The following is a 15,437-nucleotide window of genomic DNA, read 5'->3' as shown; positions in this document are numbered from 1 at the left end:
GGGTTTTGGATTGTACTCTCAAACCCAACTAACACTAATTTAAAAACCTGATGCAGGAAGCCTGAACTCAAATGACTCTTAAAGTGCATTTAAAGAATGCTACATTCTGCACAAGCTTCCTTGGGTAGTGAGCTCTTTGTACCTTCTTGCTTTATCCAGTTTAACCCAAGGAGTGTCAAAGTCCTGCTTTCTGGTTTTAAGGGGTACGGCATCAGTATTCTTCCTACTCCAGCACACATTTATGAATTGCAGGGTGCATAGAAGAAACTGATCGTGTCCCAAAATGGATGGAAACTGTTACAGGGCCAAAGGACATATATAATTTTGCTGCAGGGGTTCATCATGAGGTTTAGTTTTGGTTTTAATGCAGTGTGACATATAGGGTTTTTTGATTGCTTAGTTATTATATGAATAAATAATTAACATTTTAAAATTTATTTTTATTAGTAACCATTTAATAAAAACAGTTTTTCAACTCGATCTGTTTTGAAGATAGCTAGTTACCAGTTTTTAATTGAAGGTTATATGTTTCTCATTCTATAATTATTATAGAAGGAGGAATTAACATGATCACATGGAAATTTTGTTTCTTAAATGGAGATTTACATTGATGGATTGAAGGTTTAAGGGGCAGATTTACATTTAAATTACATATTACATGACATTTACATTTTAAATTATACTAAAACAATTATTTCTACTGTCTTACTGGTACCTTTGAATGTCTCTATAAAATTATTTCATTTAAAGTATAACCAACTCTACTATGTGTATGTCTCACATATGAGATCTGAGTATTTTTTGTATGTGTGCATTCCTATTTGGTGTAAATAAAAGTGAAGTTGCATGTATAGTATTCACATGTATACATTTAAGATGCTATTTAGCACTTAGAGTAGTGATTACTTCTCTATAACACAAAATGTTTTTGGGGGTGGTATTTAACAGCATAAAAATGATATCTATCTAGTGCTTGCATTTTGTTTCCCCCAAAATGCTTTCAGGAATCAAAACTCAGAAGTGTTGCTGAATAGAAGATTAAGTATTACTATTTAATTAATTAATTAAAATATATTAAGGAATAGCACATGGCTGCAGGTGCAATCAGCTGGGAACAAGGTGGCCTGGAGTCTCAAGGAGAGGGCTGATTTGGGATAGGAAAGTCAGCTGGAAGGTGGTTGTACCTGTTGTAAGGAGCAAGCCAGAGTAGAAGTCAGGAGAGAACATAAAAGTGTAATTTTCTAAGGAGACCTTCATGTGTGTAGGAGGTACCATACATGTATGTGTGCCCTTGCTGGTGTGGGTCCCTGTGGTCCGTCACACTGCAGGCCATGTCTTGCAATCCATATTAGCAAGCTGGAAGGAAGTATGAGCATAATTCTCTTCCCAAAATAGATTTCTTTACAGTGGCAGTTGGATATGGCTGGTTTGCACCCATATAAGGTTCTGGGCTGGACACAGAAGCACTAAAATTGCATCATAGTTGAAATAATTGCTGCAAGCTTTTTAGCTTTTGATGCCTGCTGAGCTGAATACACCAGAGTCCACACAGGTCTGGTGGTGGGTGGGATTTCACCTGGAAAAGGGGGATGAGTGCACCTGTATCTAGCTCCTGAATTTTATAACCTTTCTTGTCATCAGTATGTTCTTCCTGAGATACAATCTAACCTAAAACATTAAATGGAAGAGCAATTGAAAGTTCAGGAGGAAGTGCTAACAAGCTCTCCTGAACATCTATCTGTGAAAAACCAGGCCTGCGCCTTAACTGTGTATATTAGTTTTAAGGTTGCAAGTAGTGGAAGAACTACAGATAGAAAAGTCTTACAATTCAATTAACACCAAGAGATCAAGCTGGAAAGCCACTTTGCCAGTGCACTTGCAGCCTTTGTTCCAGCTCTGTATGAGCATTTCTGTAGGGCACTCAGGACAAAAAAGTTTCCACAGTGGCTGTCAGGTGGTTACTGCTTCTAATGGCAATTAAAAAAAATAAAGCCACTCTTCACAGAGTGAATTTCACCTTTGTGCTGATGGCTAGTTCAAGGCCTATATAAAGTTTAAGCCCCACTCAAATCACTTCAGATAGCCCCCAGCTTTTTTCTGTCTGTCATGTACCATGAGCTACTACTATAGAAGCCACTGGAAAAAATAATGGCTACAAAGAATAATTTGTATTTTGCCATCAAAATCACTGGAGTTAACACTTCTGGGACTGCAGATTATTTTGATCACAGAGTTTATTTTGTCATTCTTCTATCTTTTCTTATAATATCCTTTAATTTGTAAAATATGCGTCTAGACATGCTATTGTCCAGAAATTAGGCCGTGATGAAATGGGAATTGTGGTGGCCTTGTCTGGAAAAGTGAGTGAGAAGTTGGGAGATTCTTTTTCACTCAGCCTTAGGTATAAGAGTAAGAGCCTCTTCAAATTTCTTCCTCTTTCCATGCCTCAGCACCTCCCCTTGTAAATTGGAGATAAATCTGGTGTTGCCCAGATTTCTGCTGTGAGAAACAGCTGAATAAACCTCATGCAGTGAACGCACATAACACTGATGTGGGAAGGGAGAGTTGCTCACAATTGCAGAGCCTGCAGAATTTGAGGGGTCCAGCACTGCCCTTGCACAAGGGGCATCTCATTGTCCAGATCTGGGGTGTCACTGCTACTCTAGGCCTTTACTGCCTTTGAATGGAGGCTTTTTCTCATAGCTGTGGGAGGCCTTGCCTCCCAAAATTCGCTAGTATCCCTTACCAAAGTGGAAAGGTTATGTATTTCTTGTCATGAGGTTTTTCTTCATCACCACTATCTTATAAAGCTGTTTTATGCATTGATAAATAATAGGAGAGACTAACCCACTCAGCATCTACGTCAATATAGTCAAAGTCCAGGTCAGAGCAGAACAGCTTGGGAGAAAGATGCTGTGCAATTGCCTGGTCTTTTATCCTTCCAGTTTAGGATTCCGCTGTGCAAGTAATTAAAATCTGATATGTTGATAGCATTTTAAGATTATATTGGGAGATTGGATAGGTCATTGCATAAAAAAAATCCAAAAAACTAAACGAAACCCCAAACCTTTACGGAATATTAAGCAATGGCCATGAAAAGTAGAACTTACAAATCATAACATTTTATGTGCTCCCTGCCGGACAGAAAGCTGGGAGGTGACTTTTAAAAATAAAGAGACAAGCATATTTTACATGTTTTGTTTGCTGGGTCTTTTTTTTCTTTTTTTTTTTTTTAATGACAATTCTATTCTTTTTATCCTACTGCTTGCCTAAATGTAATTGAGTTTAGGATTTCTTTCTTTTTGTAGCAGCCTCTCCTCTGTTTGCACTAGCAGCTTGATTTCTGGGATCCAGGAGGCAGGTTTGTCCACACTGGCACAGTGGCACTGCAGTGGCTGGGGCTCCAAATGTGCAGGTCACTCTGTGTCCAGTGTCCATGCCCCATGAGCATGGCCACCCTGGAGTGGCCCAGACTCACATGGGCTGCTCAGTGAGGAGCAACTGGGTGCACAGAGCCACACTGGTTCCACTGTGTGGATGGCTCCAGCAGGCCAGGGTATTTCAGAAACACTGGAAAAGCTGTTTGGGTTTAGTTTTTCCCTGCATTTTTAACGTCTGTGCCTGTGAAAACCAAATCCTGCAGGTGCTTATGCATAGGACTGACCTGTGCACCCACATGAAGTCCCCAACTGGAACTCTCTGTGTCCTCTCTCCATGTCCTCTCCTCCTCTCTACCACATCCCCTCTGCCCTCCTCTGCAGCTGCTGGGTGCTGACTGGCAAACCAGTGCTTTGAACCAAAGGCTGGAATACAGAAGTCCTGCAGCCAGACTTCTCTGAAATGTTTCCTGGTATTCCTCTGCCCAGTTTGGCAGCTTTATAGTCTGATTATTAATGGCTCTGAAAAGTCTTTGGGTGAGTGCTGTTGGGCCCCTGAGTTGCGATGTTGGGGTTTATTTTGGTGTCTCCAGCTGGCTCAGGACTGCTTTTGGTAACTACATATGGATGTCCTGAGCACCAGGGGAGTGAAAGCTGGCCAGGGCAGGCAGCTCCCCTCCCTTTTTTGCAGTATCAGTTGAGATCAAATGGGAGAAATTAATGTGATAAACCTAAACAGAAAAAGAGAAGGTGTAGATGTTCCAGTCTGGGCTGTGGAGATGGGCAGGGTTTGTAGCCATCTATGTGGAGTGCTCTGGATGTTTTCTCATGCTCTTTGCATGAGACTTCCAAACTTCTGTGTTTGATTTTTTGGGTTTTCCCCACTCTTTCTTTCTTTACCCCTTGGGTCAATTGACATCCAGTCTTTCCAATATTCCTGGTAGGCAGAGCTGTGTTTGCAGGCATTGTTTTGCTCGTGCACCTCCTGCGTGGCTGGCGCCTGCCTTTGACTGATACACAGATTGGAGGAAGGCAAAAGAAGCTCCCTCTTGTCCTCGGTGAAGGGTGTGCTCAAAGAGAAGAGCAGGTTTCAGCAGCCTGAAGGAAAGGCCTGGCAGCTCCTGGTGCCACAGCCAGACTGACATGGTTTCAGTGCACTTTTTGAGAAACAGATGTGTCAACTGCTGCAGGAGTTCATTGTCAGAGATAATGAGACTTGCAAGTGCGTGAGAGATATTAGGAAGAAAATAAATGGTAAAACAATATTTCAGTCTATAGCCTCAGAAAGTCATTTACTTTTGAAATCTAGTCCTGCTCAGAGGTGAAACTGTATCCATTCATGTTTTGTTATTATAGTAGTAAGTCAGTGTTGGGAAGGTTTGGTTTTGTTTGTGTAAGAAGCCCTTCCAATAACTCCTCAAACCCCTCATAGCTGTTTTCTTTGTGTCTGATTTTAATAAGTGGAATTTTTTACAGTTCCAAATTTACATTTGAATTTTACTTTGCAGTAGGTAAAAGGCTCCTCTTTAACATGGAAATACACATTGTGGAGTATTTAACTGGAAGCCAGTTTTTGTTTTGAGCATATATTTTATGAATAAGTTACTAGTATCACTTATTCTTATTGTAGATGTACTGCTGCAAATAATGTGATTACTTGTATGACGTGTAGGAGTTTTGCAAAGACTAACACCATGAGACATTAAACCTCTCCCTAAAATATATGAAAAGAAGAAATGACATAAAAATTTTTCTTTGAGAAACAGAGACAGAGGAAAAAAAATAAAGACAGCTGGGTGAAACATGTTTCTGTTGATTTGAGAATTCATGTTTTATTTTGTCTAGCGATCAATATGCATTTTTTTCTTTTTAGAAAATAAAAATACATAATTTGGTTTCCAGTTTGAAAAAACAGAAGACCTATGTTTCCTATTCCACATGGTTTCATTTTGCACTTCGTTTTTGTGTTTGTATGTCCTGTTTTCAATACGAATTTCAGTGTTGAAATCCACTGCTTTTGTAATTTTTTCTTTTAAAAGGAAAAAGATGCTGATTTCCGTTCAGATATGTAAAGCAACAGACGTGACTCCATGGCTGCTCCTGGTGAAGGAAGAAGCACAGTAGCTTCTGGAATGGCAGCATCAGACCCCCAAGTAGTTGTCTCTGCAGTAGCCCTGTGCTGGTGCTGGACTGCAAGCAGGCTCATTTTCAGCATCACATGGTGTTCTCCCATTTGCTGTACCTCTCTTGAATCTGTCCCATCTGCAGCACAGTCTCCTCCAAAGAGCTCGAGCTTCAGATGAAAATGTAGTTCTCAACCAGAAAGGAACTGCAGTAAAAGTGGTTGTACTACTAGTTTGTCTTATGATTAATAGCAAGACTTGCTTAGAAGTTAGTCTTTGATTTCCTCTGTTTAATTGTAGCCCTAAGTGAAATGGGTTTTTGATTTATAGAAAATGCAAAATTGGGTACAGAAAGTTTTAAATTACAGTAACAGTAAAAAAATTTCCCACAATAATCATCCCATATTGTTTCAATTCAAAAGAGCTAGGGCTTGATTTGTGTGGGAAAGAACCCACAGCAGCCAAGTTCCAAATTTGAAACTGGGGAGAGGGGAGGATCAATTACCTCTTTTGAGAGTATAAAAATATGCCTGAACTACACTATGTAATACTTTTATCATATATTCCCTCTCTGGAAGGGTGTGTGTTGATTAATTAATTTAGAATAGCTCTTTTCTTACATGGATGCCTTATAAAAGGAAGTAGAACAATTGTATTCAAACATACAAGAATACTGGTTAAAAAAACAAAAGCTTTAGGAACAGCAGTGGCTTGTAATCATGATGGAAAACTGATCTATTCTGTTTTATAATATTTGCATTATGCAGAATGGTTCAATAAACTGTGGAAGTTCTAACAGCTGTAGTTCAATAACAGTAGCTTTAATAATAGTAGTTTAATTCCTAAGCTGCTTTTTGGAAGTTTTGCATGGCTGATCTCACTTTTGCTGCACCATGTTTGTGTTGACTTTTCTTTTGTTAGACTGCAATGCCTATGTGTGTTTACAGCACTAATCCTAGACGTTGAAATTCTGGATAGTTAAAATATATTCAGTATCAAGGAAGTTACTCTGGAGTGAATTACTTCACTTTAATGGATGAGACCAAATTCTGCTCTGTTTACAGGGATAAATGCTGAAAAACACTGATCTAACCTATGCAAGTTTGCATGCAAGTTCCTGAGAATAGGAGTTTTTGTCCTTTATATTTGTTTTTTTGTCTACCACAACAGAGTTAAAAATAGTTCTGAAAATAATAATGCAGTTGTTATTCTATTGGCTAGCTTGATGGTTTTTAAAATCCTGCTTCACAGTCTCACCTCACATACAGTTTTATTTGGAACACACTGAGTTTACAGTTTGAATATAAAGTGCTGCTTCTATTCCATTTGATTTGGCATGACCGAGATGTAAAATCTAAACATAAAGCATAGTATTGATCCATTTATAAGCATTTTCAAATTGTACTGCACTTCTTGGATAATTTATTGTTGTAGGATTGGAAAGTCAGGTGAGCTCTGCATTTGTGCTATAGCCTGACAGTTTAATCAAGATACAAATTTAGAAACAAATCAGCACTGTCTTTTATATAGTGCCTCTAAATCCATGGTAATTTGTACCAGACCTTGGTAACAGGAAAGGATTGCCGTTTCATGCTACCAATACCAGTGGGTGTTGCTCCCCAGCTGCATCTTATAAGAGAAGATGCAAGAGAAATTAAAGGATCCCCACATGCATTTTTCTGTAACGTACCTTTTGGAGAGTACAAGGTTTATGGAAAATTCCCTTGAATTCAGTGTGCGAGCCGGCTGTAAATAGTGCCATATGTTCTGCACGTTTTAACTCCTACCTTTGGAGAGCACTGGGCAGTTTTTAAGTCAGCTTTCTTTACTTTGTAGTTTTGAAACGTTTAAAAAACGTCAAGACTTGTAGTCTACAAACTCAGAACAGGGAAGGGAGAACTCAAGTGCTGCTGGTGCCTACCCTGGCTGCCTCGGGACTTCGCAGAGGCCTGTTTTGGGGAGCTCTGCCGTGCCAGGATGTCCCTTGCAGCATGAGCTCGTCCCTGCATGCTCAGCTCCAGCGTATCCGAGCTATAGGCTGAGGCTGTGTGCGCTGGCAGCACAGATGGAGTGTGCTCTCATTAGGACTGTTTGTTGCCTGTTGGAACACACAGCATATTTCTACCGTGGCATCAACAGTTTCTAGGAACTGAGGTCAAAATAAACAGGTTGCAGTTGGATTCAGGAACAGTCTGGGAAACAACTTAAAATTCCCTGCTTAGGCATAACCGTATTCCTAGATATGTGGGTAAAAAGGCATTCTCATAGCAAGGGCTTATCTGAATTGATGCTTAGTGTATGCAGACCAGTGTGAAGTTGCAGGGGCACAGACAGTAAATTTTCTACAGATATTGGCGCAGGTGTGCAAAATTGACCTTATTTTAAATAAATGAGCAAATTTAAGCACAGCACTCCTGCACTGTTTCTCCCAGTCTTTGCTGTGCTTGAGCAAAGTGAAGGTGATGTCCTTGTGCCCGTTTCGAAGGTGTTTTCACCAGGTGCCAGCCTCCTGTGCAGGTGTGAATGTTGCTGAAGGCCCTGATGTGTGCGGGCTCTGTGCGGGAGCAAAGCTGGGGCGCTGACAGACAGCCTCTGGCAAGCCTCCTGGAGCTGCTTTGAGTTCCTACTGCCCCAAACTCCCCACCCCACCCTTTCCCTGGGGATTAGTGCTTCCTCAGCAAAACCCACACCTGAGCTACCTCATTGCAAACCCACAGGTCCAGCTCTGGCCCCTGGATGGGCATCGCTCACGGCAGAGCTGCTGCAGCACACCCGAGGTCTGAGCCCGTGGATTCAGCATGCAGAGCCCTCATCTCCAGCAGCCAGGTGGAACAGACCGCTGGGAAAAGGGAGTTTGGTGTGTGATGGCAAGATTCACCAGTGCCCCTTCCACCACTGGTAAGTGTTACAGGATCAGCCCATACACACACTCACGGTCCAGGTGACAGCCTGGCCACACAGGCATGAATGAGTTTTAGCCAGGGATATCAGTGAATGCAGGGTTTAATTTGTTGTGTTTTAAAAGCCAGCAAAATTTTATGAAACAGGATAAATACTTGTGATGATTTAGTCTTGAGTAGAGATATAAATAGATTTGCTTCCTGACAGAAGCAGCAAGAGTCACTTGTAAGGGTTTACTCATATTTACCTGGTCACAGTTCATTTGCAGCCAAAGGAACTATCCTATTTGTTGAGCTGCAAACACAAAACGGTGTAGCAATCTGCTAGTTGTTAGGAAATGGTCTAATGGGATTGGTGTTTTTTGGGTGGGGAGGGTTAAATCTAACTCTAGTTTGGGTGGTTGAAATTTTTTTTAAAAAGTAATTATTTTCCTTTTCAGAAATGAAATATTATTGAGCTGCATTATATGCAAAACAGTAAATGGCTACTACAGATCTGTGTAGTAGAGTAGTGAAAAGAGGCGTCAAAAGGATTACGCAAAGTTAGAAGACTGATACAGAAAGACGTGTATAATTCTCTTAAAAAAAGGGTAAAAAAGAAACCCTTCCCATATTCTTTGCTGCTACCAGTTTACTACTGTTGCCATTCTTACTTCCCATGGCATGAGTCGTTCAGTGGTCTGTATTAGAACCACAAGAATAATATTATCAACCCTTACTTTTCCACAGTGACAGGGAAACAGCACTCCTAGAATGCCTTGTTTTTGGGATATCTTACTATCTCCACAAGGTTTTCTTGGTTCTTGCTGCTGTTCTCCATATGCCTCTACACAGTTTGTGTGTAACAATGTGCCTTTCCATCCTTGACCCTGGCAGGTCTTGTGCAGCCTCATTTTTCCTGACCCACCACCTCTTCCCTGCTCACAGACAGCTGCTGAGTCTCAAGCTCTTCACTGACTGTGAATGCAGTTGGGAACACTCTCCTCCCCCCTACTTTTAAGTTGGCTCTCAAAGCCCATCACAGATGGTCTGTACCTCATACATAATAAAGATTTTTTTTTTTTTTCTTTTTTTTTTTTTCTTCTGAGGCGGGTTTCTGTGAATGTGAGAGGCAGACAGTCTGGCAAGCTTAGACCTGTGTTTTTATATTTTTTCTAAGTGAGCCTTGAGGGATTTGTTTGCCATAATTTGAAACCCCCTAATAGCTTATGGAGCTCAGTAATATCTTGGTTCCAGAGGCTGGAACCTGATTTGTCCATTTGATATTTTCTAAGGGGAAATTATACACACTGGCAAAATGGAGTTAGGGCCCAGCTGGACAAGGCAATGAAATTAAGCAGAAGCATTCCAGGAACTAAAGCAGTTGCTTTAAGAAGGTGGTCTTCTAATAAGAGTATGGTAGGTTTGTGCTAACTTGTGTGAGTTGCTTTGGGGTCACCTGTTATAGCTATGTATTTCAAACTATTTGTAAGACTTGTTTCAGTGAGTTCCCTCTGTCCTATTTTCAGACTTGAGCAGTAAAATCTGTGTACCAAAATGTCCCCAGGATCTCATGTAAGAGCCTAAGGAGCATTTTCAAATGTCAGATAGTTTGGGTTCTAAGTAGCTCAACAGTGCTGCTTCGTAGTTCCCTTGTGTATGGTTGTATTGGTGGTATTATGCTCAGCATTCCAGTAACCACAAAAAAAGGTCCATGTGTGCAAATCTGCTTCATGGGCCAGGCTGGCTCTGGGCTTCTGTTCTGCATGGAGGCTGTCATAGGGCCCTTCCTGATCTCTGCACTATGCTTTGGGAGCTGAAAATGTAGAACGTATGCGGGAGGAAAGTAATGGAAATATGTTTATACCAACAGTTTCAGCAGTGGTTTTGACCTCAGTGAGAAAAGATATATCAAGGTGATATCATGGAATTGTATTTTTTAAAAGTTAAGGGGAAAATGTCTTAAACTAAATTGGATTATGTTCATGCTGAGGAAAAAATTTTAACAGGTGTTTCACTCTTCTGTTGTGCGTGTTAAATGGCTCTTGTGTGTGTGTGTGCTGTTGCTCATTGTATAGGAACAATTAAGGCCAAAACCAACCCTGAACTGTAAAGTATTTGCTAAAATACTTTGAGGTTCAATTGTCTGAAGCTTTTTGCTCTCAGAAGGAAAAAAGTCTCATGGATGTCAACTAAGACACTTTTCCAGGTCCTGAAGGGTGTCAAAAGTAAGGGTCTCGGAGCTGTGAACAGAGCAAATAAAATCTTTTGAGATGAGCTCCAGAGAACATTCCAGTTAGGCAGCAATGGTAAGCAGCACAGGGCACTCATAGGTTCATGCTTCAGAGTGGATCTAGTCACTAGACTAGAGGCATCTTGGGAGGCATCTAGTCCAGCATCCTGCTCAAAGCTTGGCCAGCTGAGACCAGGCGGCTCAAGGTTTTGTTTAGTAAGGTCATGAAAGCCTCCAGGCATGGAGGCTGCACAGCCTCTGTGCAGCCCCTTCCACTGCTTGACTGACTTCATGGCAGAAGGGTTTTCCATTGTTTCTAGCCTGAACCTTGCGTATTTCAAATTCTGTCAGTTGTCCCTTGTTCCCACACCACACTCCACTGTGCGAATAGCCTGGCTCTGGCTTCTCCTAGCCTCCTGTTGGGTGTGGAGAGGCTGTCACCAAAGCCTACTCAGGTCCCTTAGCCCCTTCTCGCAGGTCTGATGGTCATCATGGGGGTCCTTCTCATTCTGCCTACACTGTAGTATCGTTCAGCAGGCTGAGGAGTGGCACAGGAGCTTCTCAGGACAGTGCTGGGGCTGACTCATGCTTGTCCCATGGGATGCTGGCACCAGGACAGGCAGGGTGGCTCCCTGTGAACTGCATCACTCTTGTCCAGCCCCCTTAAGGGGTGTGGGTATTTTTGCTGACCATCAGCTGGAAGCAGTGCCAGGAGCTGATGCTGTTGGCTGGCCTTGTCCTTCACAGCAGATTCCTGGGTTAATAGTGTGGCATTACTAATTTCAGGTATTAATATATAAAAATATTAGCTTGGATTCAAAAATCATAGTTTAAATGGTAGAAGGTGTTAAAGCACTGTAGAATTTTTTTTGCAGACTGGTTTTTGAGCTGCTGAGATACAGGTTTTAAGCATAAAACACAACAGTTAGAGATATACTTAGTCTTAAAATTTGTTAGGTGTCATGTAATTGCATAACTGCAGAACCCAAGGCTTTAAGAACAATACCCAGTATCATCAAATTGTGATTTGATTTAAAATAAAGCAACATCAATAAGATCAAGAGTCTGTTGCTTTTGTAAAGCAAATGTTCATCTAAGAGGGTTTTTTTCGAATAGTGAACCACATCTGTAAAGTTCTGAAATGATAGCTGCTATTATGTGCTCATCTGCTTGGCACAGTAATTAAAGTATACTTTAATGCTCTGAGACATGTGTTTAGAAGTATGGATTGAAATAATCACTGCCCCTATAGAATTTGCTTGCTGAGTCCAACAGCATATGTGTTGCTATAGAAAGCTGTGAGTTTGTATATTGAATGTGAATACAGTTACATTTGGTGTTTCATATGTTTTATTAAATCTAAATACAAAAAATAAATTTAATTTTGTTAAAGATACGGAGCGGGGTTATTTACATATTTATCCAGTGTGGGACAAGCATTTTTACAGGTAAAACTTGCACTGTAATAACCACTAAAGGTGGAATTGTCAAGCTGCTCAAATACTGCTCAAGGAGTCTTTGAAGTGTCTGCAAGCATTGTGTGAGCAGGACAAGAGGAATTCCTACCTCCTTGAGGTGTGGCTCACCCAGGCCAGGCTGGCACATCCACAACAGGTCCCTCAGGGAGCACTAGGTGCAGGATGGGTTTGTGTCCAGCTGAGCTGTGTGGAGGAGGCCTGTGGCTGCTGAGAGATAATTCTGCAGCTATTGATGAGTTTATCTTAGATTTAAGCTTGTAGTGTCGACTCCAGCTCCAGCTCCCTGGATGCATGACACAGTTGTCCTGAGGAAGTCTCCAGTGTGAGTTACCAAGTGAGGTGCCACCTCAGCCTGTACCATGGTTACTCTGCTTGCTTATTTTACGGGCCACGTGATGTGTAAGTCAGAGAGCAGGTGCAGGTCCTCCCCACAGCACTGAAATGCACGTGGTGTGCAGCTCAAAGCACTGCTTCTGTCCCGTTTCCCCGTGCAGAGAACTGCTCTGCTTCCCCACCCTCTGTAGGCAGCAGCTGGAGAGCTGCTGCTTTTCCTGGTGGCACAGTGCAGTGTTCTGACAAAGAGCAGCGCTCTGTGCAGTGTTATCGTGAGGCTCATGCATTGAGAGAGAGGAGCAGTGGGTTGAGGACACAAAAAGAACAAAATCATTGTCAGGGGGATTGTTTGAGAATCACTGCCCTTGCAAACTTAAAATGTGTGCACAAAAAATGTCCTGCTAACAACTCTGATATAGGACCCAGTTAAAAACACTGGTTGTTTTTGCAAAACTGGGACTTCTATACTCTCACTGGTCTGTGTGTGTTCAAGATCTAAATGTAGTGTGCAGGCAGCCTTTCTCTTACAGCTAGTAATGATATCCTGCCCCAGAGTTCCAAAATCAGAGAAAAGAAAACCCTTACAGATATTTACTGCTTCAGTTGATACATATTTATCTCTTCCTGCATTGTGAAAGTTGTTGTCTTTATTATTTTTGCAGCATATCAGCCTGGATGTAGTCACCTTGTCAGGAGTGTAAAATTTACAGCAGAAATTACTTTAAGACTGGAAAAGCTCTTACTTAACTGAACCATCATTCAAAATGCATTATGAAAGTCGCCAAGAAGTTTTCCATCTCACTGTCTGCAGGACTCCTGCAGGTCTTCTGAAGCTTAAGGTAAAATTAAAAATAAAGAACAAACAACTTAGTTGCAAAGTAGAAGCTGGTGAAAAGTGTGAAGGTATAATTCTAGGGCAGAGAGCATTCTGTTTGTGCGTTGACTCCTGTCTACAGGAGCAATGGCATTGAAAAAATTTCAATGCAATATTTGTTTAAATAATCAAGCAGAAGGAATGATAAGCCAAACTTTACCCAGAATTAAATAGATATAAATGTATATATAAAGAAATTTCTTAATATTAAAAAATGAGAGAATGTATTATGTTTTCTTTATTTTTTTGAAAATATGTGTCAAAGTACAAAGTGTTTAACAATGAAAAATAAGTGTTAGTGTAAACCACTGAGTAGGACATTGTATTTTGTCTTGCTTGTTCCTGAGAAATAGCTGCAGTATTTGCACTGTGTACAGTTCATGCCATTGCTTGTCCTTAGTGATTTTGTTTCATGTTTTGTAGTGGTGTCCATTATCTTACATTCAGTGAATTAAACTCTTCCGGTGTATTTCCTTATTTCTCTGTCAATGTGGTACAGCTGGGATGTCATCAGCATCCCTTCTCCATCACTGTAGTCATAAGATTTTATATAAAGAGCATTTTCCAGAGGCTTTCAATATGTTCTCTTATACATTACTTTTTTCTCTGGCTTGTTTTAGGTCAGATATGTATAACTAAAACACATTCCAGAAATCTTGTTTTCTAAATGCATGTTGGGCACAGTTGTTAATGTTGCAGGTTTTCACATTCAGGGTAATATAAGATGCTGCTTGTAATAAATGACAAATAATGGAATGCTCACTTTATAGCCTTAGGAGTTTAGCCTGGGCCTACAAACAGACATTATTTTTCATTTGTTTATGGACAGACAAGTTTATAATTAAGACAGTAATGGGCATAAGCATTCTTGCAGCCTTTGTAGCTCATCTTTCCTGTAAGCATCAAAGAGAATATTTGTGGTAGAGCGCACAGTAATAAGTGTGGGGGAATCAACAGCATACAGATTCATTTTTTTGTTTATTTGTTGAATCTGGTTATCCCCTATCCTCCCATCATCTGTGCCTCTGCAATAAAGGCATGCCTATTTTCTCTCTTTGCTATCATTCCAAATGTTGTAGATAAGAACGATAGCTGGACACAAGTGCCACACTGTGCACCCCAGAACACCAGAGGTATTAATAAACACAGCCAAAGACTTGTGTAACCATTACATCAGTGTCCTATTTCTGGAAATGACTACTGTAAATTACCATTTGTCTGAGGAATCCATCGTGCTAATCTGGAGCCTGCATGGCCCAACTGTGGATTACATCAGGCACATGAAAAAGCTGCCCAGGAATCTTGGCACAGAATGATATTATTTTGTTTTGCATAGGAAACGTGTGTGTTCATGCATACATGTGTATATATATGTAAAGTGGTTTGGATTGCCTGTGTCTGGAGGGCAGAGTCCTGTTTGTGGCGGACCTTTTAACTTCAGGGTTTGCACATCTTTTATGTCTGCTCTGAGGCACTTGAGATGAGCTGAAATACCAGTCCTGGGGGGTCACTGGTGTTTGAGAGTTCCCATAGCACAGTTTCTGTAAGGGCCCTTAGAGAATCTATGACTTGATTCTTCTCACAGCTTGGTCCAAACCAGCTTGTATTTATTGGCTGTGAAGCCCATTTTGCAACACCTGGGGACACCAGTTTGGGGCTGTGTATCTGATGAAAAGGTGCTTGGGGGTCAGGAGTTTTGAGGTCTTTAATAATTATCTAGAGGGATGACTTCTATTGAGGAAATATTACCAGTTTGATGATTTTTGTCTTGGTTTATGTCTTTAGATAATGCCAGCAGTGTTAAAAACCTGATATTTGTGTGTCCATATATTTTTCACTGAATTTGAAACACAAATATCTCATCATAAGAATCTTCTTTTTAAAAATGGAGAGAAAGAAAAAAGTATCTGTCTGGTTAAGAGGTGGCTGTTCTTATTAAGAAAACAGTGAGTTATTACTGTTACCTCTGATGTGTCTAAGTCTACTCATACATGTATCTCTTTAGGGCTAGACCTCAGAATAAATTTGCAAGATCAGAAACTAAATTAAAATATTCTAAAACTTGATCCTCATGTATTTTTAAGGAAGTGGTCTATTCCAAGAACTCTAATGTATGAAATCATGTTAATATTAAAGTCTC

The 15,437-nt window shown here is 40.7% G+C and overlaps 1 long non-coding RNA gene across 1 annotated transcript in view; it reads left to right on the top strand.

The window, feature by feature from the left end:
- Positions 1-13,255, top strand: part of LOC131592854 (uncharacterized) — a 41,246-nt gene extending 27,991 nt beyond the window's left edge. The window contains exons 5-6 of the long non-coding RNA XR_009280719.1: positions 8,218-8,398; positions 13,086-13,255. This is a non-coding gene — a long non-coding RNA (uncharacterized LOC131592854). The remainder of the gene's footprint in view (positions 1-8,217; positions 8,399-13,085) is intronic.
- Positions 13,256-15,437: the final 2,182 nt, after the last annotated feature.

Source organism: Poecile atricapillus, chromosome Z (assembly GCF_030490865.1).
Source record: "Poecile atricapillus isolate bPoeAtr1 chromosome Z, bPoeAtr1.hap1, whole genome shotgun sequence".
Taxonomy (NCBI): Eukaryota; Metazoa; Chordata; class Aves; order Passeriformes; family Paridae; genus Poecile; species Poecile atricapillus.
This window is presented reverse-complemented; position numbering and strand designations above follow the sequence as displayed.